This window comes from Hylobates moloch, unplaced genomic scaffold, assembly GCF_009828535.3.
Source record: "Hylobates moloch isolate HMO894 unplaced genomic scaffold, HMol_V3 SCAFFOLD_13, whole genome shotgun sequence".
Classification (NCBI taxonomy): domain Eukaryota; kingdom Metazoa; phylum Chordata; class Mammalia; order Primates; family Hylobatidae; genus Hylobates; species Hylobates moloch.
The window spans coordinates 17182374-17208133 of NW_026652288.1; the positions used below are offsets into that span (position 1 = coordinate 17182374).

The following is a 25760-nucleotide window of genomic DNA, read 5'->3' on the forward strand; positions in this document are numbered from 1 at the left end:
CTTTACCAAAAAATGCATAAATTAGCCAGGTATGGTGGCACATGTCTGTAGTCCCAGCTACTTTGGAGGCTAAGGCAGGAGAATCCCTTGAACCTGGGAAGCGGAGGTTGCAGTGAGCCACAATCATGCCACTGCACTTTAGCCTTGGCAACAGAGCAAGACTCTGTCTTAAAAAAAAACAAAGAGAGATCTTGAGACCAGTACTCTGTCCACTGTACCTTGAGCCTCTCATCCTTTTTCCCAAACCTATTTCCTGGCTTCTAGAGTTCATTCAGTTAAGTTAGAAAGAGGTGAAACAGCAGAAGTGCCCCAGCCAGGGTGGGACCCTGCCAGGATGTGGTGCTGCCGAGAGCTGGGTGGTGACCCCATCACACAGTGAAGAGCAACACTAAGGAGGCAGCAAGTGGAAGTAAGGGATGCTGTCTCCATGGTAACTGCCTTTCATCCTCAGCTTGTCAGGCTGGGCATGCTGGAGTTGAACAGGGCTGAATTGTTGCCCCCATCATATGGTACTTTTCCAATTTTGAGATGCCTTCACCTGCATACGTGCACATGCGCATGCACACACGCACACACACACACACCCCACCTTACACTTTTTCCTCTACCTTTCTCCAGGGAAGAATAGGTGTGGTTTCCATTGTCACAGTTCAAGCATGGCAGCATCTTTCCCAGAAAGCAGCAGTACCTGCGGAAAGAATATGGGGAGGGGGATAAGGGAAGTGTGAGAGGACCAGCTCTTGTCCTGGTACCTGGTAAGCACAGGAGGAGTTTGGTGGTCACTGTTGCTATCTCTGCTCAAGGATGTAGTCACCTGGTGTATCGGTTTCCTACTGCTGCTGTAACAAGTTACTACAAACTGATGGCTTAAAACAACACAAATGTATTGTCTTACAGTTTTGGGGGCCAGAAGTCTGAAATGGATTTCGTTAGGCTTGGGTTTCTTTTGAAGGTTCTAGGAGAGAATCCATTCCCTTACCTGTCTCACCTCCTCGAGGCTGTTCTCATTCTGAGGCTCGAGGCCCCTCCTCCATCTTTAAATTCTACTGCGTAGCATCTTCAAATCTCTGCCTGCTTTGCTTACACTGTCACGTCCCCTTCTCTGACTCTTTTAAGGACTCTGTGATTACATTGGGTTCATCTGGATAATCCAGAAATAATTTCCACATTTGCAGGTCATTAACTTAATTACATCTGCAAAGTCCCTTTTGCCATGTAAGGTAACGTATTCACAGACTTCAGGGGTTCGAATGTAGACATCTTTGAGGGGAAAGCGTCATTCTGCCTCCTCTGCCCAGGTTCTGTGAATGTGGGCCCTCAATAACCATTATTGTAAGAGTAATAATAATATTTCCCACAAACTGAGCACCTAACGTGATAAGCACTGTGCTAGATTTTTACACATATTAACGATTTAATCCTCACTAAAGCTCTACAAGGATGCCTTAATTATCCACATTTACACATGAAGAAATTAGACATGAGGAGTTAAGTGAATTGGGCCCGCGAGCTTAGGTAAGGAAGAAAGAGGAGGGAAGGGCTCCAGGCGTACGTTTTTTCCATATGACACCGGAAAATTCTCCCAGCACTTTGGACCTACTGCTGCTTGTAATCATTCTGTCATGATCCAGTGAATTGGTGGTGGGGTCGGGGGTGGGAAGAGAAGCTTGCAAAGAGAATCAGACAGTCTGAGGAGAAGGAAGAGAGCCAATACTGAATAACCACTGTGTGCCACATGGCAGGGGCTCTCCCAGGATGCTTCACAAGCTCCTCACAAGGTCCAAGAGGCTGCCATCTCCCCAGTTTTACAGAGGATACCACCAGTGCCCAAAGATATAATGCAGCTTGCTTGAAGTAATACAGCTAATAAGTAACATGACTGAAATTGGATCTGGTCTTCTCTGAATCCAGAATCAGTATTCTTCCTTCTTTTATCTGTCTTTAACCAAGTCGCCCACATGGTGGAGGCCTGGGCATAGGTAGAGAGCTGGCAATCTTGGTCCATCTTCTCAGCACGCTACTTTTTCTTGGAGATTGAGGGGTGGTTTTTTAAGTTAACTAACTGATGGGTTTTGCAAACACATTTCAGTTTTTAAAAGGAGACATTTTAGGGCACATAACACAAATTTTACATGAATATTAACTCAAATGCGAAACTTCAGACTCAGCAGCCCCTGAGCCTTCTGAGGTCTCAGGTATTTTCTACTCTTAAGGGTGCTTTGGTGGGAAGTTTGGGCACTGGACCTCAACTTGTTCAATTTTCCCTTATTTGCCATTTTAGAAAAGGCAGCTTCTAGGCAGGAAAGTAGAGAAACCAGGTCACAAACAGTATTAGAACTCATGGTCCTGACTTCCCATCCAGGGCTCCCTCCTTGTGCTCCATCATTTGCCTCCCTCTTTACGCATTTCCTCACCTGAGGAATGAGGGTAACATATTCATTCACTGAATAAAGATTTATTGGGCATATACTATGATCAGGAACAGTACTAGACACTGGGGATTCAAATAATTTGTTTGTTAGAGTTTTAAAAACAAAACAAAACAAAAAAAACAAATGCAATCCCCCCTCAAAAGGCCCCCAGTGAGGTTACAGGGCCGTTCTAAGTGATTACAATAACATGTGGTGGAGTCATGACTCCAGGGTCTTGAGAGGGCGTAGGGGAAGGGCACTTGCCCTAGCTTGGAGTTCAGGCTTTCTATATGAACGGAGTGCTAGAGCATCTGTAAGAAAATGCCAGGAGATAGAAAGCGTTTGTGAGGGAGGCTTTCCTGCAATGGGGAAAACATGGAGGTAAGAAATTACAGGTCATATACTGGAAGGCACATTGGGAAACACAGAAGTTCATTTTGCTCATGCCTAACGTGTCCATCAGGCAGAGAGGGTACCACTGTATGAATGGGCGAAACCCTGGAGACATGAGCCAGGCCCCTCCCATGGGGATCCGACTCCAGAAAGTGATGAAAAACCAGTGAAGGGTTTTAAGTAGCATGGGTAGGATGGCTTCATGGAATTTTCTAAGTGGTTCATTCTGGAAGCAGTCTGGACAAGGGATTGGCAAAGCGAGAAGGGCAGGCTAGAGGCAGAAATACCAGCAGGAACCTGGAGGGGATCCAGATGGGAGGTGGAGGGGCCCCGCCTCCTCATTCTCTGGGAAGATCTGCTGTGCTTTCAGTGCGCCTCCCACGTGGAAGGCTTCTGGATGGGGGACTTGAGCTGCCTCCAGCCCAGGATTCCTCACCCACAGACGAAGCCTCTAATTAAAACCAAGGGGCCACAGTAGAATGCAGTCATCTCTCTTCCTCTGAGAAAGTGGGTGGGTAGGTGAGCATTATGCTATTCATGATATTATCTTTTGAGAAAAAGAATTCCACACCCACTATTGTCTTTTATCGAGTGACGCTACAAATTGATTCTAAGCCTCAGAAATAAAAGAGGGTATATAGTACAAAAAAAAATTGCTAAGATCATACAACCTTCATTTGCTAGTGTAAAACAGTACAGACTAACCCTGATAAATTCAGAAAAAAAGTAGAATGAAACCTCTCCATTTAAACTCACTGGGGAGGGCTAATTTGAATTTTACATTGTTTCAAAGGAATGCAACTTCTTCCTCTCACATTCAAGCATAATAAAACCTTAAGAGAATATTTGTGTAATCAAATGCTGATGAGTAGAATACAGCAAGTTAATAGGAAAACTATAATAGACTTATGGTTACGTAATGGTGAGTCATGAGCAGTATGGTCATTTTTATATACAAGAATGAACTTGATGAAGGAAAGCTACTTTAAAAACAGTACCTAGCATATCGCTTAACAGGGAATCTCACTTACCAGGCAGCCCTATAAAAATCAGCAGTTTCTTTCTCTAAAAATCAAGTTTCTTCTTTCCTTCCTTTCTTTCTCTCTTTCTTTCTTTCCTTCTTTTTCTTTCTTTCTTTTCTTTCTTTCTTTTTTTCTCTCTTTTTCTTTCTTTCTCTTTTTCTTTTCACTTTTCTTTTCTTTTCTTTTATTTCTGAGACACAGTCTCACTCTGTCACCCAGGCTAGAGTGCAATGACACAATCTCATCTCACTGCAACCTCTACCTCCCGGGTTCAAGCAATTCTCCCACCTTAGCCTCCTGAGTAGGTGGGTCTACAGGCGCACAACACCACACCCAGATAATTTTTGTATTTATTGGTATAAACAGTGTTTCACCATGTTGGCCAGGCTGGTCTGGAACTCCTGACCTCAAGTTATCTGCCCATCTCAGCTTCCTAAAGTGCTGGGATTATAGGCATGAGCCACCGTGCCTGTACTCTTTTGTTTCGTTTTTTAATAGAGAGGAGATGTCATTTTGTCACCCAGGCTGGAGTGCAATGGCACAATCATGGCTCAGTACAGCCTCGAACCCCTGGGCTCAAGCAACCCTCTCGTCTCTGCCTTCCGGGTAGCTGGGATTATAGGCACATGCCACCACACTTGGCTGATTTTTTTGTTGTTGTTTCAAATATTTGTAGAGACAGGGTCTCGCTATATTGACCAAGCTGGTATGGTACTCTGATCCTCCAGCATCAGCCTCCCAAAGCACTGAGATTATAGGAATGAGCCACCACACCCAGCCAAAACTAACAGTTCCAAGGGAGGCTACTGATTTTTAGACTGGATTCTTCTGAGCTGCTGGGAAGATCCTGGTGAGTCATAATGAGAGAGGCTGGGCTGATAGTGGAGTTTGCCTCATGTCCTCATTCTCCTCAATTTTTCTGAGTCCCTCCCCTTGCCTTCCTTTTCCACTCATCTATCACAGACATCAAATCCAGAGGTATTCCAAAGCAGGCAGCCTTCTACTAGCTCATCCTCCAAATTTTACCTCTGAACATGAACATAAAAATCTTCAGACACTATCTCAAAAAAAAAAAAAAAAAAAAAAATCAGGCTGGGCATGGTGCCTCACGCCTGTAACCCCAGCACTTTGGGAGCCCTTGAGGTCAGGAGCTCGAGACCAGCCTGGCCAACATGGTGAAACCCTGTCTGTACTAAAAATACAAAAATTAGCCAGGCATGGTGGCAGGTGCCTGTAATCCCAGCTACTTGGGAGGCTGAGGCAGGAGAATCACTTAAACCCAGGAGGCGGAGGTTGCAGTGAGCCAAGATCGTGCCACTATACTCCAGCCTGGGCAACAGAGCGAGGCTACGTCTCAAAAAAAAAAAAGAAAAGAAAAGAAAGAAAGAAAGAAAAAATCTTCAATGAATCCTAGTAATGTTGCAGAACTTTCTCCTTAGTTCAGCTAAAACCAGGCTCTTGTCATATGATCAGGAAAGATTAGGCTCATGGACACACAGAAGTGTGAGGAAAATGGAATTCACTGGGTGAAAAGGAAAAAGACATAAAAACTCAGCAAAGCAACAGGGGGCCTTGCCAACAACTTCCTGCCTCACAGATCAAATCCCAGGTCCCCACACAGAAACAGGAGAGGGCAGGCTCCTCCCTGCTGCAAATGGCGCGAACTTCCAGCTGGTCCTCCCAGTGCACAGGAGGGCTCCAATCCGCTGTGGCCATGTCCAAACCAGCCCTGGGCAGGTTCCCTCACCTACACAAAAGCATTTGTGGGGTGGGTTAGAGATTCTCTGGGGAGCCTTTTTTATCTGTCTCAGTAATCCATAGCTAGTGCATATTAAAGCAATCATCCACCACAATCAGGTAAGCTTGTTTTTTGGCCAGGAGTTTAAGGACAGTTTAACATTACAAATGCTATAAATACTTCATAATTATATCAATATCTTAAAAAATTTTGAATAGATGTAATTAAATATGAATTTAAAATCATTCTGAATTCCACTTCAAAGAGTAAATAGCTGAGAGAGACCAGCTGACTTGTAAGTAAGTGGGATACTTGTTCTGTCATAAATGAAAACATGCTTTACAACTTTAGTAATTAAAACAGTACGGTATTGATGCCACAACAGAAAAATGGCAAGAACAGTTAAATCAGAGCAACCCTGGCAGGGTGCGGTGGCTCACACCTGTAATCCCAGCACTTTGGGAGACCGAGGTGGGCGGATCACAAGGTCAGGAGATCGAGAGCATCCTGGCTAACACGGTGAAACCCCGTCTCTACTAAAAATACAAAAAAATTAGCAGGGCGTGGTGACAGGCGCCTGTAGTCCCAGCTACTCGGGAGGCTGAGGCAGGAGAATAGCATGAACCCGGGAGGTGGAGCTTGCAGTGAGCCGAGATTGCGCCACTGCACTCCAGCCTGGGCCACAGAGTGAGACTCCATCTCAAAAAAACAAAAAACAAAAAACAAAAAAAAAAAAACAGAACAACCCCTAGCATATATAAGAATGGAAAATATGATCAAATGCTATCATAGACTAAAGGCTGCTGGGATATCCGGTTGAATTTTTATGAAGAGAGAGTGGAAAATAAATTCAGATCCTCTCCTTCCACCAGACACCAAATAAATTCCAGATAAATTAAAGAATTGATAGCTTACATTAAATAATAAGGAAACAGAAGTGACTGTTAATGGATTCCCTGGTGAGGATGGCATCTAAGAGTAAACGTGATGGGAAATGTCTATTAGATTCATAGTGTAGCTAGCTACAACTTAAGGTAGTGTAGATCCAAACATGCCACAGGCCAAATTCAAGTCCAAGAACCAACTGGAATTCTGTGATAGAAACACGTTGTGGTGAATTATCATGTGGACTAAAGGAGCAGATCAGGAACTCTAATTTCTGCAAGGAAACTTCAAGGAAGACGCAGAGCACAGTCTCCTACACTTGTTTCCGTGTTAAAAGCCAGGGTTGATTTTGGCTGATCAGTTTCAGACCCAGTGCTTTTAGGGAACAATGCCTGTGTGGACAGCTGGGGCCAGTGCATGATTATCTCCAGGTCTGAGGCTCACTCGCTGGGAAACCGTGGATTCGTCACCTCATCTCTCTGTGCCTTTTGTCTCATGCATAAAATGTGAAAAGTAACAAATGTAATAGGCAGAATAACATGTCCCCCCTTCACTCCAAGGTATACATGTCCTAACCCCTAGAATTTGTGAAAATATTATGTTACATGGCAAAGGTCATTTATGGTAGTAGATAGAACTAAGGTTACTAATCAGCTAACCTGAATATAGGGCGAGAATTCTGTATTATCCAGGTAGGCTCAATGTAATCACAAGCGTCCTTAAAGTGAAAGAGGGAGGCAGAAGGGAAGGTTGGAGTGACTCAATGTGAGGATTCCGTCTGCCACCACTGCCTTTGAAGAAGGAGGAAGGGGCGACATGTGAAGGAATGCAGGCAGCCTCTTGGAGCCAGAGAAGGACAGGGAGTGGAATCCACTCCCCTGGAGCCTCCAGAAGGGAATGTAGCTCTGCCAACACCTTGATGGTAACCCAGAGAAGACCCATGTCAGACTTCCAACTCCCAGAACTATAAGATAATGAATGTATTGCTTTAAACCAAAATGGTTGAGGTGTAATGTGTTACAGCAGCAACAGGTAATATTCAAATAATTAAGACAATTAAATGAGAACACCTGTGTGAAATGTCTACTATGGGGCTCGATATGGTTTGGTTCTGTGTCCCCACCCAAATCTCATCTTGAATTATACTCCCATAATTCCCACGTGTTTTGGGGGACCCAGTGGGAGATAACTGAATCACGGGGGCAGTCTCCCCCATACTGTTCTTGTGGTAGTAAATAAGTCTCATGAGCTCTGATGGTTTTATCAGGGGTTTCCGCTTTTGCATCTTCCTCATTCTCTTTGCCTGCTGCCATCCATGTAAGACAGGACTTGTTCCTCCTTGCCTTCCACCATAATTGTGAGGCTTCCCCAGCCACGTGGAACTCTAACTCCAATTAAACCTCTTTTGTAAATTGCCCAGTCTCGAGTATGTCTTTATCAGCAGTGTGAAAACAGACAAATACAGGGCTCAGTTAAAAGTACCCTGGTTACCATGCCAGTAGCAGCTGGCGTGGGCTTGATATTGGAAACCAGGTTTCCTGAAGTCTGTACTCCTCAACATACAAATGTGAAATTATTTTTTCCTTATAATTCCATACAGCAATTGTGCTATGATGAACTATTATCTCCTTTGTAATAGTTGCTTTGACAGCATCTTGGCAAGATTCCCTGAATTAGCGACACTCTCTGTTATTGGTTATCAGAACAGACTCATTTCAGGTATTTAAGATAGTCTTACTCATTTTAAAAAATTCCACCTCCAGCTCAGTTCAGTGCTCTCCTTCCCTCCCCAGCACAGGCTGCGTTGTCTGTGGCTGCAGTTAGGAGGCAGGGGCTGGGGGCGGGACAATGTGTCAAGGATCAGCACTTGGCACCCACCCCTTCCTCTGCTACTAACCAGATCCTCCACTCCTTCATGTATTGAGGCAGCAAAGATATAGAGAAAAGGGAATTTCAGTAAGTTCCTTACGGAACTAGGCCAGGTTACCAGGTTGCAGCATCTCCTCAGCTGATTGTTTTTTTTTTTTTTTTTTTGAGATATCAGCTCACTACAACCTCCACCTTCCCAGTTCAAGTGATTCTCCTGCCTCAGCCTCCTAAGCAAGTCGTTGGGATTAGGATTACAGGCAGGCACGCACCACCATGCCTGGCTAATTTTTTCGTATTTTTAGTAGAGATGAGGTTTCGCCTTTTTGGCCAGGCTGGTCTCGAAGTCCTGATCTCAAATGATCCACCCGCCTCAGCTTCGCAAAGGCCACCAGGCCCAGCCCCTTGGCTGATCTTGTAATCTCCTCACTATCTCTGGGCTCCTTGAGGGCTGGCCATGACCCCAATATGCTCCACCTGCAAAAATGGGTGCTCTTGCAGCACTTCTATGTCTCTGCAGTGCCCCTAAGTATTGGCAGACTGCTGGGAGTTCTGGCCTTAGCTAGTGCATCACAGGCCACATTCCCCTGAGGACTCGTGTACTACCCCTTGGGGCCTGAGCCAACTACAGGCCAGTGAGCAGATGTGGAAGTCTTAGGAACTGGGAACTGGAAAAGGTGACAGGAGTAGGGAGCATCTGGCCTCAGTGCACAGGGGCCACTAAGCGAAGTCCTAAACGACAGCCAGTCAGGGAGCAAAATGCCCATTTCCTGCCATTCTTATAGATGAACTCTTTTGGAACCACCAAGGGAAGCACTCCCGAACCCTTCCCACCCACCCTGCCCCTGTGTCTGCAGAGGAGCAAAGAGAACAAACATTGTCTCTAAGCTGGCCTGGGAGATGATGGTTGGATGCAAGAGTGCTTTTTAAATGCACACCTTTATTAGACCCCATCAGCTTATGGCTGACCCCAACTGCCAGCAGCTCTCTGAAGTTAGAATGAAGTGCTCACTACCTTTTATTTTCAGTTTGGAGCATTGTCCCAATTCTAGGACAAAGGAAAAATCTGTCACTGGGTAGAAGCCTCACTCAGATACTCAGAAGAGGCTCTGGGAATATTCAATGATGAAGAACTGTGGCTCTCAGATGCCAACCCCACTCCAGCCTGGCCTGACCATGGCCATAGCCTGCTGGGTGCAGCTTGTCTACGGCACAGACTCTGGGTAGGGTTGCCCCAAGAAGGCTTTTTAGCAGCAGTCAAAGCAATAAAGGACTATTTTGTCTAAAATCTGTTCCTGGAGTATCCCAACAGTTTCACCCTCATTTCAACACCACATCCAAACAGCTTCAGGGCCTAAATGCAAATCCAGGCCCAGGAGACACCACATACCCACCTCTCACCACATCACAGCCCGTGGCTGCCTCAAGGCCCGGGAGGAGAGAAGACAAGCACCCCTCAAACAATCCTAGTCCATTTGCATATATAACAATCTGTCATTGCTTCTAGGGCTTACTCATTTATTCATCCTTTCAGTGAAGCACCTATCTTGTGCCCCCTCTGTGTTTTCAGGTACACAAAGATAGATAAAAGATTACCTTTTCACCTTGGTAGTTTGCCCAATCTGTAACAGCCCAAGGGGTTCACCTTGCCCACTGCCTAGACAGAGGCGACGTATCAAGACACAGGAATTGCAATAGCAAAAGTGTAATACACACAGAGGTGGCTATGCAGGAGATGAGTTTTATTATTACTCAAATCAGTCTCTCTGAAAACCTGGGGATCAGAGTTTTTAAGGATAATTTGGTGGGTAGGGGTCCAGTGAATTGGGAGTGTTGATTGGTTAGCTCAGGGATGAAGTCACAGGGAGTTGAAGCCGTTGTCTTGTGCTGAGTCAGTTCCTGTGTTGGGGCCACAGAACTGGTTGGCAGGTCCAGGTGGGGCCATCTGTTGTTAGAAATGCAAAAATCTGAAAAGACATCTCAAAAAGCAGATCCTAGGTTCACAATAGTGATGTTACCTTCAAGAGTGATTGAGGAAGTTGCAAATTTTATGACCTCCGAAATAATGGTTGGTAATATTTCAAATTCCAGCCCCTCTCTTCTTGATTTGGTGGCTGGTGACCTTTCATTTGCTTTATAAGAATAGCCTTTTGGGAAGGGCTGTTATATAACTATACACTAAATTCCTATCCAAAGCTAGTTCGGCCTATGCCCAGGAATGAACAAGGACAGTACAGAGGTTAGAAGCAAGATGGGGTCAGTTAGGTCTGATATCTTTCACTGTTATAATTTCCTCAGTTATGATTTTTGCAAAGGCAGTTTCACATCTGGCAAGGTAGACACAGACACATGGCCAGAAAAAATAACATAATAGTGTAAGTATCTTAATAGAAGTACAAATAAAAGGTTAAGAAGCTCAAATCCAGGCTGGAGATTGTAGCTGGCAGGAGCAAAGGCATAATAGAGTGTGAGTTATTGAGGACAGCAGTACATATTGGCTGTTTCTGGATTCACCTGGGTCTGGCATATAATGGATATCTAACAGTTGTTAAATTGACCTAGCATTGCAGGCATACGAGTGTGAAGAATTTGAATAAAAACAAATAATTTTTTCTGTCTGATATGTAGTGTAGGGAGGAGGGAGTGCATGATAAAAGCTCAGGACCTAATTTTGAAGGTCCTTGAATGCCCAGCTAAGGAGTCTACAATGTTTCCACTAGGTACAGAGGGGCAGGAAACAGAGAAGAGTGGCATTGTGATTTTTTTAAGGCCTCATTAGGCCTCTGGATTGTGGTTTAAGTCTAGAGTTGTGGGTAAGTTATTTTGTTCCAGGGAGAAAGATTTGTGAGGACTGCAGTAATCTGAGCATTCAGATGTGGTTTCCAAGTTGTTAGAATACCTCCCTCTAAATGGTGTTAGAGAAGTTCAAAGTCCCACAGCACCTTAGGCAGGCTGCCCACATCTGAGGTATAAGGGAGGTCTTACTCTGTACATGTAAGTCCTTGAGTTTAAAAGGGCCCCAGGGAGGCTGGGTCCTGGCCTGAGCTCAGCCACCTGCCTGTTCTGTAGCCCCTGCTGGGATCTTTAGGGAGCCAGGGCTCCAAGGAGACTCTGCTCTCTGCATTTAGGTGCCGAAGAGCACAGCTTTTCTCTGAGGTGATCTCATTCTCTCCTCTGTCCCACCTGCTTTGATTCCTGCCTCCCACATAGTTACCGAGCCTTAGGTCTCTCTGTGCTTCAAAACTCCTCACTCTAGTGGCACAAAGAGAATGCCTGCCTTCAACACAGGGCTCAGAGCCAGGCAAAGCTTCAGAAGCCCAGCCACAGCTAAATCACCTGTCTCTGCATCTTCCTTGGGTGTCTGTCCCACCTGGCCCTTCTGGGCACCCAGCCTGGGGCTCTGGAGCTGTCTCCACCCACACCCAGACTGAGTTTTCACGGCTGTTATAAGGTCCCTTAAGGCTCAGGCCTTAGTTGAAGGGCTCAAAGGCAGACACATCTGAGATCCAATCCCAGAACATTAGCTCCAAGACCTTGAGGCAGGTGACCAAACCATATGCCCCTTCCATGTTACATAGGGCAACACTAGCCACTTCCCAGGGTTGGTGAGAAAATGCAATGAGAAGCTTCTATAAAGCAACTATCCTAGGAGGTGCCCCCATATCAGCAGTCCTTTACTTAACTCATGAAAGGTCTTTCCTGCCACCCCTATGAGATCTAAGCTATAGCAATTTCTCCAGAGAAAGATAGATTTGTTCCTGGGGAAGGATTGTTCTAAATCCCCTCTCTGTGTAAGGCCTTCTGAGTTCAGTGGACTTGACTTACTTGGCAATGGTTTCCAACTGCCACTGGTGATGCAGAATTTTTCTCAGCCACTTTGCCAACCAGGGAACTCCATGGCCAGCAATACCCCCTGCCATGCCTGGGCCTTGCTTGGCCCCAGGCCTGCTGGAGGCACCTCATCCATTCCACCTGCATGTGTTATAGATTGTACCCGCGCGTTCAACAATTCCTGAGCTCTTGTCCCTCATCCAAGAAGAATAAGGTTACACTGACAATTAGAAGGGTAAGGATAGGCAGAGAAGAATTTTATTGAGCAATGAAACAGCTCTCAGCTGAGAGGGGACATGGTGGGGTGGTCCCCCACACCCACAATCAGGTGATTTCTCTCTCAGTGTGGCTGGTCCCAGGCTTTTTATGGACTCGGAATGCGGAGTGCATGCAGATTGGTTTGTGAGTATGCAAAAACATGTTTAAGTGAAGACAGCACCCAAAGGTGGGCACGATAGTATAGAAAAACAATTAGGAAAGGATAGGTAAATGTAAAATAGGTGAAAGGTGGGGCTTAATCACAGGAAAGCAAGCCAAGCGAGAAAGTAGCTTCTCAGTCTCGTCCATGTATTTTACTTGTAGCTTGGATTTCGGGCTTTCAACTGTCTTTGCCTTGTCTTCTAGTAATTAAGTATGTACCTTGGAGGTGGCGTTTCACCATGGACCCACCCCATCTGCCTAGGCATTTAGCTGCCTCCTGCCACTGTCACTGGGATTTTAGCCCAGAGTGCCCTCTTGAGTCATTCCCTCAGGCTCAATGCCCTTACTCCAAAGCTGCAGGGCTTGCAGCTCTGTGAGAAAGGGAGGTGGCAGTTCACACTGCAGAAGCCTCATCAGTTGAGAGACATAAATAAGCAAGTGGATGTTACTTGTTCTTGGATAGGAAGACTCAGTGCTGCAAAGATGCCAGCTCTCCCTAATGAATGTAGCAGCTCAAAGCTATCTCAGTCAAAATCTCATCACAATTTGCTTTGTTTCGTTGCTTTGCCACTTGATCTAATTATTTTAAAGTTCCTCTGGAAGAATATATTTTCAATAATAATCAGAAGAAGAGAGAAGAGGATAACTTCCATATATTAAAATATTTTATAAGCTTGCAATAATTAAGATACTATGCTGTTAATAGAGGAATAAATTGACAACCAAATAAAGAAATAATAACTAGTTCAAACATATCAAACATACACCTGCATATATGGGGCAAAATGGCATTTTATTTTTTTTAATTTATTTTTTTCAAGACGGAGTCTTGCTCTGTTGCCCAGGCTGGAATGCAGTGGCACGATCTTGGCTCACTGCAACCTCCTCCTCCTGGGTTCAAGCAATTATCCTGCCTCAGCCTCCTGAGTAGCTGGGATTAAAGGCACACCACACCACGCCTGGCTAATTTTTGTATTCTTAGTAGAAATGGAGTTTCCCCATGTTGGCCAGGCTGGTCTCAAACTCTTGACCTCGTGATCCACCTGCCTTGGCCTCCCAAAGTGCTGGGATTACAGGCATGAGCCACTGTGCGCAGCCCAAAATGGCATTTTAAAGCAGAAAGGAAAAAATGGACTTTTCATTAACTCTTATAACAATTGTCTAGCCATTATATTCACAAATTAAATGTGAATATTCAAAGGTAAATGAGAGGGAGGGGAAAGTATTAGAAGAAAACATAGGGAAATATTCTGAATCTCAGTGTGGGGATGGACTTTCAAAACGACACCAAAACCAAACACCATTTAGGAAAATTCTGATGCCTTGATTATATAAAAATCTAAACTTTTGCACAGGAAAAAAAAAAGCAAGCTTGTATATGATTTTTCCAAAGGATATAAAAAGGATAGTGAACCTCACTAGAAATCAGAGAAATGCAAAAATGGTTGGATAATATTGTATCATTGTTCTGGTATCAGAGGCAATGTCAAGGGTGCATCACACATTAGCACTCTGGTTAACTATTGGATGGTGGTTTGACAATATGGGTCACAAGTAAGATTTGTGTATTCCTTCACCCATAGTCCATGTTTAGGAGATAACCAGATCAATTTTATAAATAAAACACTTTAAGGTATTAATAACAGTGAAGACATTTTAAACCATTGTCAGAGGCTCCAGATTTGATTAAATAAATTATGGAACATTCATATAATGGAATATTAATCAGCCACTAAAAAGGGGGTCATATATTTAAAGCCAGTGACCTAAAAGGTTTTCATGACATAGCACCGAATGAATAAATCTAGAATTATAAATATACATGCATGTATGTGTAAACATGCAGAATGCAGAACCATACACAGGTACATACTTAATGACTAGAATGAAGGTAAGGTTTTTTTTGTTTTTTTTTTTTGAGATGAAGTCTCGCTCTGTCACTGAGGCTGGAGTGCAATGGCATGATCTCAGCTCTCTACAGCCTCCACCTCCCGGATTCAAGCAATTCTCCTTCCTCAGCCTCCTGCGTAGCTGGGACTACAGGCCCATGCCACCATGCCTGGCTAATTTTTGTATTTTTAGTAGAGACGGTTTTTCACCATGTTGGCCAGGCTGGTCTCAAACTCCTCACCTTAACTGATCCACCCACTGGGATTATGGGTGTGAGCCACCACACCTGGCCAGATAAGGTTTTTTGTATGATTCACTGCTGTATCCCCAATGTGAGAAACTTTGTCAGTGTTCAATAAATACACATTGAATCAATGAACTCCTAGAACAGTGGTTTTGTTTTTGTTTTTGTTTTGTTTGTTTGTTTGCTTTGAAATGGAGTCTTGCTCTGTCACCCAGGCTGGAGTGCAGTGGTGCAATCTCAGCTGAGTGCAACCTCTGCCTCACGGGTTCAAGCGATTCTCCTCCCAAGTAGCTGGGATTACAGGCATGCATCACCACACCCGGCTAATTTTTGTATTTTTAGTAGAGATGGAGTTTCACCATGTTGGTTAGGTTGGTTTCGAACTTCTGACCTCGTGATCTGCCCACCTTGGCCTCCAAAAGTGCTGGGATTACAGGCGTGAGCCACTGTGCCCGGCCAAACAATGATCACTCTTAATAATAACTCTGAGTGGTAGCTTTTTGGCTAATTATTCCTTTATTTGTGTTTTAAATTTTTTCTTCATAAATGTGTATTATCTTTAGAGTAAGAAAAAAGCATTGCTATTTTCATTAAAGTGCCTTAAAAAATAGACACAGCATATCTCCTTCAGTTATACACTGAATAAATCACCCTTTGGAGAAGAATTATGAAATGCAAAAATAAGCATTAAAAATACTTCTTGGATGATTTGGTATTAAAAATAAGAAAAGCAGCAGGTGCAGTGACTCATGCCTATAATTCTAGCCCTTTGGGAAGCCAAGGCAGGCAGATCACTTGAGGCCGGGAGTTCAAGACCAGTCTGGCCAATATGGTGAAACCCTGTTTCTTTGTCTGTTCTCATGATGTTAATAAAGACATACCTGAGGCTGGGTAATTTACAAAGGAAAGAGGTTTAATTGACTCACAGTTCCACATGGCTAAGGAGGTCTCACAATCATGGCTGAAAGTGAATGAGGAGCAAAGTCATGTCTTACATGGCAACAGGTAAGAGAGCTTGTGCCGGGGAACTCCCCTTTATAAAACCATCAGATCTCGTGAGGCTTATTCACTATCACGAGAACAGCGTGGGAATGAGCCTCCCACTGGGTCCCTCCCAGGACACATAGGAATTATGGGAGCTACAATTCAAGATGAGATCTGGGTGGAGACACAGCCAAACCTTATCACCCCATCTCTACTAAAAATACAAAACAAATAGCTGGGCATGGTGGTGTGCGCCTGTAATCCTAGCTGCTCTGGAGGCTGAGGCACGAGAATTGCTTGAACCTGGGAGGCAGAGGTTGCAGGGAGCCGAGATTGCACCACTGCACTCCAGCCTGGGTGACAGAGTGAGACTCTGTCTCAAAAAGAAAAAAAAAAATTAAAAGTAAGAGCTGAATGTAATGGATCTAGCAGAGGCCACCTTCACCTATTGAGTTAGTCAGGAAATACTTATTGAACATCCATTGTGTTCCAGGCACTAAGAATACAGACATGAGTCAGGGGTGACCCTTCCCTGGAGGATGTCAGAGCAGAGTTGGGGGCAGGCATAAAACAGCTCGTGACAAGACGAGGTGCAAGTGACTCTGTGCATCAATACAGGGTATTGTCATTGCTCAGAGGGGAAGCCCTTAACTCAGCTTAGGCAGGGGAGAGAGTTGGAATATGGCGTGGAAAGGAAAGAGCAGGCTGAGAAGACAAGGGGCTCAGAGAAGTGCTCCTTGAGCTGAGTGATAAAGGACTAACAGGAACTAGCAAGGAGTGAGGGGGCAAGAGAGAAGCATGGACAAAACATGCAAAAGCACTCGGGAAAGATTTCCTGTGGATCGGCACCAGCTTGGAGTGTCTGAGGAGGGGAGGGTGGTGGAGAAATAAAGCTGGAGAGGTTTGCAGGACCGAAGTCCAGAAAGGCCTTGGGGGACTGGACTAAGCAGAGCGGCTTTCATCCTCGAGTGTGGGGGAGAAGGCAGGGGAGGGCATCAAAGAGCGTGCAGTAGAGAGGTTAAGGACTAGATTTGCAGATGCGCTCACTCATTCTAACAGCAGTGTGCAGGCGAGACTCAGGGCTGGCAGGTGCCCAGGGCCCTGTGCTTAGAAGGACCCCACACTTGGCTTACTGCTCTGCTGCTGCCATCGTGATTCTTAATAATTTTTAAAGAGGAAGCCCTACATTTTCCTTTTGCACTGAGCCCTGCAAATTATGTAAGAGGTCCTGGCAAGACTTGAGGCTAAGTTTGTTAGCAGTTGACCAGGAGAGAACGCAGTAGGAACTTCTGTGCCTTTCCATCTCAGCCTTTGTATTTAGGGGTCTTCTCAACACGTGTCCAGGGAAGAAGCAAGAAATAAAAAGGCAATGTGTGACATTTCCCAACGTGCAGACAATGCCCTGCGATGTGTTTGTTGTACAAATGAGGCTGAGGCAAAGCTTAGCTATGCCCCTTCCCCTCCCCTGACTGCCTCATCTCTCCTCTGAGATCAGCAAAGTAAGAACGAGCCTCTCAGGTCGTAGTAGGGTGAGGAGGAAAACAGGTGTTTCTGTGTGTTTGTTTTTTGTTTTGCCGAGATCACAACTGCCAAAGAAGAGAAAATGGTTAGGTCATTCCCATAGTCACACAGTTCCAACCCACCCACTTCGTGCTCTGGTGCTGCTTCCACTTTCTCCTGGAACCCCTCAAACCCCAGCCAGAGCCTTCTCGCCCCATGGGTCCCACTGCAGGGAGTTACTGCTCCTGCTTGGTTCTGACTCATGGTCAGACTCTAACTGGCAGCTCGACCCCTAGCTCCTTTGAACACACATACACACGTACACACACGTACATGTGCACATACATACATACACACTTGGCTCAGGGCACATGAGGGTTTGTTTTTGTCACCATGAGGTTTTCCTTCCACACATCTTGGCGTGCACCAGCTGCTTAGCAACAAGCTGTTGGGCAGAAGTGGGAATTATATATCTCCCTGGTTGCTGCAACCAGAGGTGCCAAAAAGGAGAGGAAGGGTCCACCAGAGGGACTGGGCTGAAGGACAGGGGTGTGTGTCTCCTGGACAAATGCTCGGAGATGGAACAGTCAGGCCTCTGGTCCTGTGCCAGGAATCTCAGAGGCCTGCTGGGAATGGTGCTCCAGAAAATAGAATCCTGACAGCAAGCAGTGGGCGGTGGGGAATCTGCAGGGATGGCTGATGACAGGTGGAAGGCAAAATGTAAGAATTCCTAAATCTCTGCTGAGGGGATTTGCCTCAGCAAGATCCGGGTTCAGGTCATCATCGTGGCCACCCTAAAATCGTCCATCCTGGCTTGTGGTTCTTGCTTTTGGAGTTTAAGCTCAAAAGCTCCTTCTCCTAGGAGTTCTACCTCTCATGTAGCGTCGAGGCAAAGAACATCAGCACCAGGATTCTGCAGTTGGATTTTCTAGGTTCACAATTTAGCTTCTGCCGTTCACTTTGTGATCTTGAGAAAGTTACTTTGCCAGTCTGTGCCACACTTTTCTCATCTATGAGCCCCACCTCAGAGGACTGTTGTGAGAATTACATTAAAACAGGTAAAAGGACTTTTTGTAATGTCATCTCCAAAACAGACATCCACAATGCTGAGGACAGAAGGAAGCAAAGTAAGCTACCTTTTTAAAAGTGTCTTCCATGTGCCTGACACTGTACAAAATGCCATTTACTCATGGGATTGATCTTTTCACACCCATGGAAACCGAGGCTTACAAAGCGCCCTACTCAAGGCCATGCTTCAGCAATGGGGCCAGAGTTTGACATGGTCACTGTGGCTCTGTAGCCCTCACTCATTCCTCAACCCAAACTGCCTCCACTATTGCTTTTCAGAGAAAGGGAAAAAATACTAATTTATCTTGCATGGGGTGGGGGCGGGTGTCAGAATTTGGTGGAAAGAGCTCCTCCCCAGTGTAACATTTTAGAATTATGATATGAAGCCAGTATAATTACCATAGCACTCCCTGGCATATGGTACCTGAGATGGGGAAATAGTAAGCCAGGGTCTTGGGAAAATGAAAGATGTCATCAAGGTACAAAGGCAATAGACACCTAGATTTGGAGTGAAAACGTGGATTCCACCAAGCTCCAAGCAAGCAGCCCTCATCTCTCTGGCCACACTCACTGGCCTAGAAGCCTGGGGAGTCCAAGGGCAGGAAAAGGCTGCAGCCTGTGCTCAGAGGCTCATGGTTTTCCAGGTTAACACACAAACCCCTGCTTCCTTGACCAGTGGATGCTCACACCATGACATGCACATATTCCCAAAGATCTTTTATGGCAACAGCTCATACACGCCCTTTCACACTTTCTGCACTACTGAGAGCTGCAGGGTTCAGTATGGTAGCCATGGGCTGCATGTGGTTTTGAGCACTTAGAATATGTCTAGCAGGAATTGAGATGTGCTGTGAGTAATGACACATGTACCTGCTTCAAAGACTTAGTCCAAAAGTCAGATATCTCACTGATAACTTTAATAGCGATTACACGTTGAATGATGTAAATTTGATGTGTTTTGAATATAATGGGTTCAATAGAATCTATTATCAAAAACTTTTTTTTTTTACCTTTGTAATATGGCTATTAGAAAAATTCCAATTCCTTATGTGATTGGCATATGTGGCTCATGATATCGTTTTACTGGACAGGGCTGCTCTCAAAGGTACTCACAGTAGGCTTTGTGTTGGGAGAGTGCTTTAGCAGTCACAAAACATTGGCCTCTCTTTATGACAGAATCACAGAAAGCCAGACCTGGAATGAGTACCCTTAAGCTGTTTTGTTCAGTCTCCTGATTTACAGGCAGAGAAACTGAAGCATCGTGAGGAGAAATGATTCCAGTGTTCCAGGTGCCATCCATAGGCCGTCGCCCCCCCGGATCTAGTCCTTGTTGCCTCTACCCTCTAGAGCTGGCTGTCCGGTTCCTCTCCGGCCCCTCTTGCCCAGCTCTTCCCCTCCCTTCCCCTTCCCTCAGGGAAGGCTGGGAGAACTCTCCCAGGGGAGGCATCTTTATTCATGAACCTAGCCCAGGGGAGCCTGGAGAGCCTGTCTGAAGGCTGCTCTGTGCTTTCCCTGCAGACTCAGAGAGATAAATATGGAAATGTGCGAGAAGAGCTTCCCCATCAAGACTAAGGGCTGCTGTGACATCTAATACATAAACCAGGAGGGATGGAGGAGGCAGCTCCAGGGCTGTAGCCGGCAGATTCTCCTCAGCCCCAGCTGGGCCCTTGCTCCCACTTAAGCAGGCTTGGCTGACCCCTGGACATCTGCCCAGGCTGGGCTTTGTTTCTGTTTCCCACAGCACCTCCTGTACGCTGCCCCCACAACACCACAAAACTGCACAGGTGCTGGCCCATCTCCAGCTACCATCCAGCCCCCAACCCCACCCCAGGATGCCTCCCCTGACTTCTCCAACCTGCCTGGGCTTCCTCCTCCAAATCCCAAGTGCCTGGAGGCTGCACTCTTGCTTTCTGAGGACCCATTAGCAGCTTCTGCATCAGAGAGGGTGCGCTATGCAAACCCCAGCCTCAACCCAAACCTGCTGAAGCAGAATTTGTATTTTCATGAGATCCCTAGGAGATCTGCTCTGGCCCACACCAGTGAGAGCAGGGCACTGTGTCTGGTTTATACAGTGCCCACTGCAGTGCCTTGCACAGCACTGGGCTCCTGGTAAATATTCCAACCACGGACAGAATGACCTTTGTTGAGTCCTTGAGGTTGACGCAGCACTTTCCCGGACGTGGTCTCACATAACACCCCATGGCCCTGGATAATGCTGAGTGGTCAAGTCAAGACTCTCTAAGAGACTTGGCCTATGGGGGTTTTGGAAGAGGTGCTGGTCCCACGTGCTCAGTTCCTTTGCTGCCTCTGTCTCACTAGAATGCGTGCAGATGTGATACTAGAAGTAGAATTGAGATGTTGCCCTCTTGGGGGTCTGTGTTCCTGTATTAGGTAGATGAGAGATATGTAGAGTCTATACAGCCCCAAGGCCAAATTGCCTGAGTTCAAATTCTGCCACTAACTAGGTATGTGACCCTGGGCAGGTTACATAATATCCATATGCCTCTGTATACTCATCCATGTAATAGGGACAGCAGTGGAACCTACTTCATAGGATTGTTGGCAGATTACACGATTCAATATGGGTAATGTGCTTACATAGTGCCTGACACATAGTAAGTGTTACAAAGTTTAATTAAACCAGTGTCTTTTTTCAAGTGTAATGTTGAAGACTTTGCAGATTTAGAACCACAGGAGTTGGTAGAACTCCTAGGGCTCAGAGGGAGCCAACTCCCTCGTTGCACACAAGAGGAAACAGGCCCAGATGGTTGAATCCCTCTCCCAGCATCTCACAGCCAGTAAGTGGCATGATTGGAACCTGGACTCATGCACACTCAGCCTGCTCCTCCTTCCCACGCCCTACGGGACATGATTAGAAAGTAGAGCGAGTTCCAGAACTGGCGCTGGAGTCCAAGCTGCCCACCCAGGTGTGAGCACCTGCTCTTCATTCTCAGTAGGATGGGAGGAACCTACTAGCAAACTCTCCAGAGATTTCCCGTCTGCCCTGAGATCTAGTCTCTAAGTTGGTCCTTCTTGACCACTGAGGCAAGAATCAGGTCACATTAGCTGCAGTTACTCCTTAGAGAAAGGAATAATCAAGGAGTTGGGGTTTGGGAGGAGAGTAGCATAGGAGGGCCCCTTCCCAGGGAAGTATTTTGCCAGCTCCCCCTGTTATTCCTCAAATGCTCTGCAGTGAGGATAAGGACGTAAGAGGTCTCTGATGCCCTGGTGTGGCCACCCTTTTGTGTGGGTTTTATGTTCTTGCTCTTTGTGCCCATGAGTTCTGACTCTTGTTGCATCTTGTGGCAATTCCAAGTAAGCCCTCCCAGATTCCCGCAGGGATCTAGTCTTTTTATTCTTTTGTTAAGGGGCTGGTGGGGTGAAGGGATCTATTGCCCCAGCTGCCCTTCAGGGGAGAGGGAGGCCTTTAACTCCTCATAACGTCTCATGTTGCAAAATGCATTGCTTCGATGGAAATATTGGTTTTGAGCAAATTTGGACTCCGGATGACCAAGGTTCTGTTTGGGCTTGACGGTAATAAAAGGAAGATACAGTTATACCAGGATGCATCCTACACATCCTGCAAGGTGAAACCCACCTTCCTCTCACTGGTTGTCTCAGCCGCCTTGGCTGGGTTTGCGCTGCTCATTAACTTTGAGTGTGCCTCTCTCTGCCTCCCTAACCACATGCAGATCCTGGCCTCAATGTCTGCCTTTCTGCATCTCTCTGAGCACCTTGCCTAGTATCTGCCACATATGGTGCACATAGTAGATGATGATTGACTGATCACTCAATATATTGTTTTCTATAAGAGAATGAAAGGAGATCATTTCCTCTTCTGGTCATTTCCTTTAAAGAATATATGTACTCTTTAAATGTTCCTTAGTTTTCATATTATTGGCACATACACAGAACACAGCCTTGCTGAAACTAAAATAATAATAACAATAATAATAGCATCTTTCATTGGCTGAATACCTATTATGAGCCCAACACTGTGCGCACATCATGTGTGTGCCTTACACACATCATCCTGATCCTCACAGCTTTGCTACCAGGGTCATCCAAAGAAGGGAAGCCCGGTGCCCCTAGGTACACTACTGTTCGATAGTGGAATAACTGGAACCCAATACCAGGCATTCTGACTCTGTTCCAATGTCCTCCCCATTAAATCCCAAAGGTCCCAGCCCAGCAGCCAATTCTCCTCTATCCTGTCCCATTTTTTATATGAAGAAACTAAGGCTGGGTGTGGTGGCTTGCACCTGTAATCCCAGCACTTTTGGGAGGCCAAGGCAGGAAGATCACTTGAGGTCAGGAGTTTGAGACCAGCCTGGCCAACACTGTGAAACCCGGTCTCTACTAAAAATACAAAAATTAGCTGGGCATGGTGGCACATGCCTGTAATCCCAGCTACTCAGGAGGCTGAGGGAGGAGAATCGCTTGAACCTGGGAGGCAGAGGAAGTTGCAGTGAGCCAAGATCATGCCATTGCACTCTGGCCTGGGCAACAGAGCGAGACTCTGTTTAAAAATAAAAAGAAAAGAAAAGAAACTAAAGCTTTGAAAAGATTAAAAATCCTTTGCCCGAGACCAGGTCCCACATGTAGTGAACTGCAGAACTGATATTCAATCCCAGACCCATCCAACCCCAAAGCTCACACTCTCCACCACAGCATAGCATCCTTACTTCTCTATATGATGCATTTCCTTTATTTGTTTCTTAGTCTGCAACCAGATCTTATCCTATAACTGTGGTGGCAGAGATGGGATCATGTGGGGCTCATATAATTTGGGGAGAAGTTAAAGATATTGCAGTAATGCAGGACAGGAATACATTTAGGAGAACATGTTAGAGTTGGTAGGAAGCTTCCTCTCCTCCAGAAAACAGAAGCCCCACCTTCTTAGGCAATGGTCCTGAATTTGTTCATTTCTGAAAAATGTGTTCCATTTCTTTTTTTTCTTTTATTTTTATTGACACATAACAATTGCACATATTTGTGGGATGCAGATGATATTTTGATACCTGTAAATAATGTGTAATGATCAAATCAGGGTAATTAGCAAATTCATTACCTCATTTATCCGTGTGTTGGGAACATTCAAAATCCTCTCTTTTAGCTATTTGAAATATACAATAAATTATTGTTAACAATAGTCACCCTCCAGTGCCATAGAACACTAGAACTTATTCCTCCTATCTAGCTGTAATTTTGTATCAAATGTGTTCAACTTCTGCAGATAGAATATGCCTGGCTCTGGCTGCCATTGCTGTCACCAGCTGTGCTATAATAGCTCTCTCCCCACGATTCCAGATCTGGTGGCCAATGGCATTCCAGTAGGGTTCTAATTGAGATGCAGCCAGTCTCAGTGTTCTCATCATTGTCACCATGACGCTGTGAAATGAGTTGGGTGCAGGGTGAAATGAGAATCGATCTTGGATAGACCACTTTATTTTGGAGGAGGCAGGGAGATCAAATAAGTTTTAGAACCAGTTGTGAAATCTGCTGTTCTACTCACTTCAGTTGGAGCGAGTGAAGATGGTATGAAGGGAGTGGTCTCATTCTAGCTTTCCCCACAGCAACCAAGCTGCTACCAAGCACCTTCAAAGATCCTCACCACTTGCCTAGTTTCAAATTCAGTGCCATTTAAAATTAATAAAAACAATCTTTCCAATCTAGTAGACTGGCTCTAAATGGAAACTCACCACAATTTCCAAAGTGTAATTTGTTACTGACGTCCTAGTTTCATAACAAAGAGTAACAGGTTGGTGGCTCAATATTTACCAGGAAGAGAAGTACTAGAATAATCCCCTACCCAAAATCAAAATGCCATTGACCCGATTTGTAGTGCAAATGGTGTATTAGACAGAAATAAAAAGACAGTTCATTTGATTTTAAAATCTGAGTAATCAGTAAGTACCCTTCAGGGTCTGTGACATTTCCAGTGGAGATAGAAATAGGGATAGAGAGACAGAGACAGACACTTAAACTTACTTATAGGTACAGAGATAGAAATAGAAAAAGAGATATGATCTAGATATAGTTGTACAGACATAGACTTAGACATAGACATAAGGATAGAGATACAAATATGAGAAAGGGAGAAAGAGAAGAGAGAGATTCACCCTTCGAAGTTTGATTGTATAATTAGGACATTATATACGAAGGGAATGGTAGGTGCTTTGGTCAACGACAAATCCAAAGTCATGAAAGTAACATCCCTTCTTTTTTAAAAATTTTACTTCCAGAATCAGAAAAACTAAATAAAATATTATAGCTAAATGAAATTTTGAAGCTTATCTGATTTATTCCTCATTTTATATCCAGGGAAACGAAAGTCCCAAGAGACAAGATGACTTGACCTTAGTCACACCCAGATACTCTGTCACTCAACCAGTATCTTTTCCTCTGCAATAAATTGCTTCCTTTACCCATCCAAATGTAGTAGCACTTATAAAGCACCTACAGCATACCAGAGCCTTATTCGAGAGCAGTAAGGATACAATGAAGAACAAAATATAATTCCATTCTTAACATAGAGATGATTCTGTCTTTTCCCATGGTGAGCATTCCTTTATTATTTTTTTTTTTTGAGACACAGTCTAGCTCTGTCGCCCAGGCTGGAGTGTAGTGGCGTGATCTTGGCTTACTACAAGCTCTGCCTCCCAGGTTCACACCATCCTCCTGCCTCAGCCTCCCGAGTAGCTGGGACTACAGGTACCCACCACCATGCCCAGCTAATTTTTTGTATTTTTAGTAGAGACAGAGTTTCACCGTGTTGGCCAGGATGGTCTCAATCTCTTGACCTTGTGATCTGCCCGCCTCAGCCTCCCAAAGTGCTGGGATTACAGGCATGAGCCACTGTGCCTGGCTGGTGAGCATTCTAATGTGAAGGAGATCTGGAAGGTAAGGAGGCTGGATTTCTACTGCCTGATTCTCATTTTTTATAAAAAAGCAGAAGAACTTCTCTGGGAGTTCATGACCTTCCTGGGGCAGTCTGTGTAAACGGAGAGATCTGGTCTAAGACATAAGTGAAAATTGCTTATCTTGTCCCAGGAGGCAAAAGCCCCTTCTCTAGAAATTTAGTTCAAGAGTAATTTTATTCTCAAATAGATGTAATTATACAAGAATCACAGGCTAATACTGGCTGCCTTGTAATAAAGACTGTAATGTTGAAGAAGCAGTGACGATAGAAAATGGAAGTTGTTACCCAGAGGACAAGGGATGGGGCAGCTCTGAGAAGAAATCTTAGGATCTGTGAGAACCCTTTGAGGGTGTGGGTGGGTGAGGGAGTCCTTAACCTCCTTCTGGAGAGCCTTCATGTGGAAGGAGCTCACGTGTCAGGCTGCACCTACCTTTGCCTTATCACATCTGCTTGAGGGCAGAGACCAGACCTTCTATTTTCTTATTCGTGGTTGCCTCTCCTCACTCTCCCTCCTGCCCTCACAAAGCTCAGCATGGAGCCCAGCACCAATTGGGCTTCTGTGAGTATCTGTTGAATGAAAGCTTTG

General features: G+C 45.1%; 2 protein-coding genes across 2 annotated transcripts in view; one reads left to right on the top strand and one right to left on the bottom strand.

Moving 5' to 3' along the window:
• The window catches only part of VSNL1 (visinin like 1), a 115249-nt gene that overhangs the window by 76275 nt on the left and 13214 nt on the right, over positions 1 to 25760 (top strand). The gene's annotated exons all lie outside the window — the stretch shown is intronic.
• The window catches only part of SMC6 (structural maintenance of chromosomes 6), a 158544-nt gene continuing 133392 nt past the window's right edge, over positions 609 to 25760 (bottom strand). The window contains exon 28 of the transcript XR_009209497.1: positions 609 to 688. The gene's annotated coding sequence lies outside the window, so the exon portion shown is untranslated. The remainder of the gene's footprint in view (positions 689 to 25760) is intronic.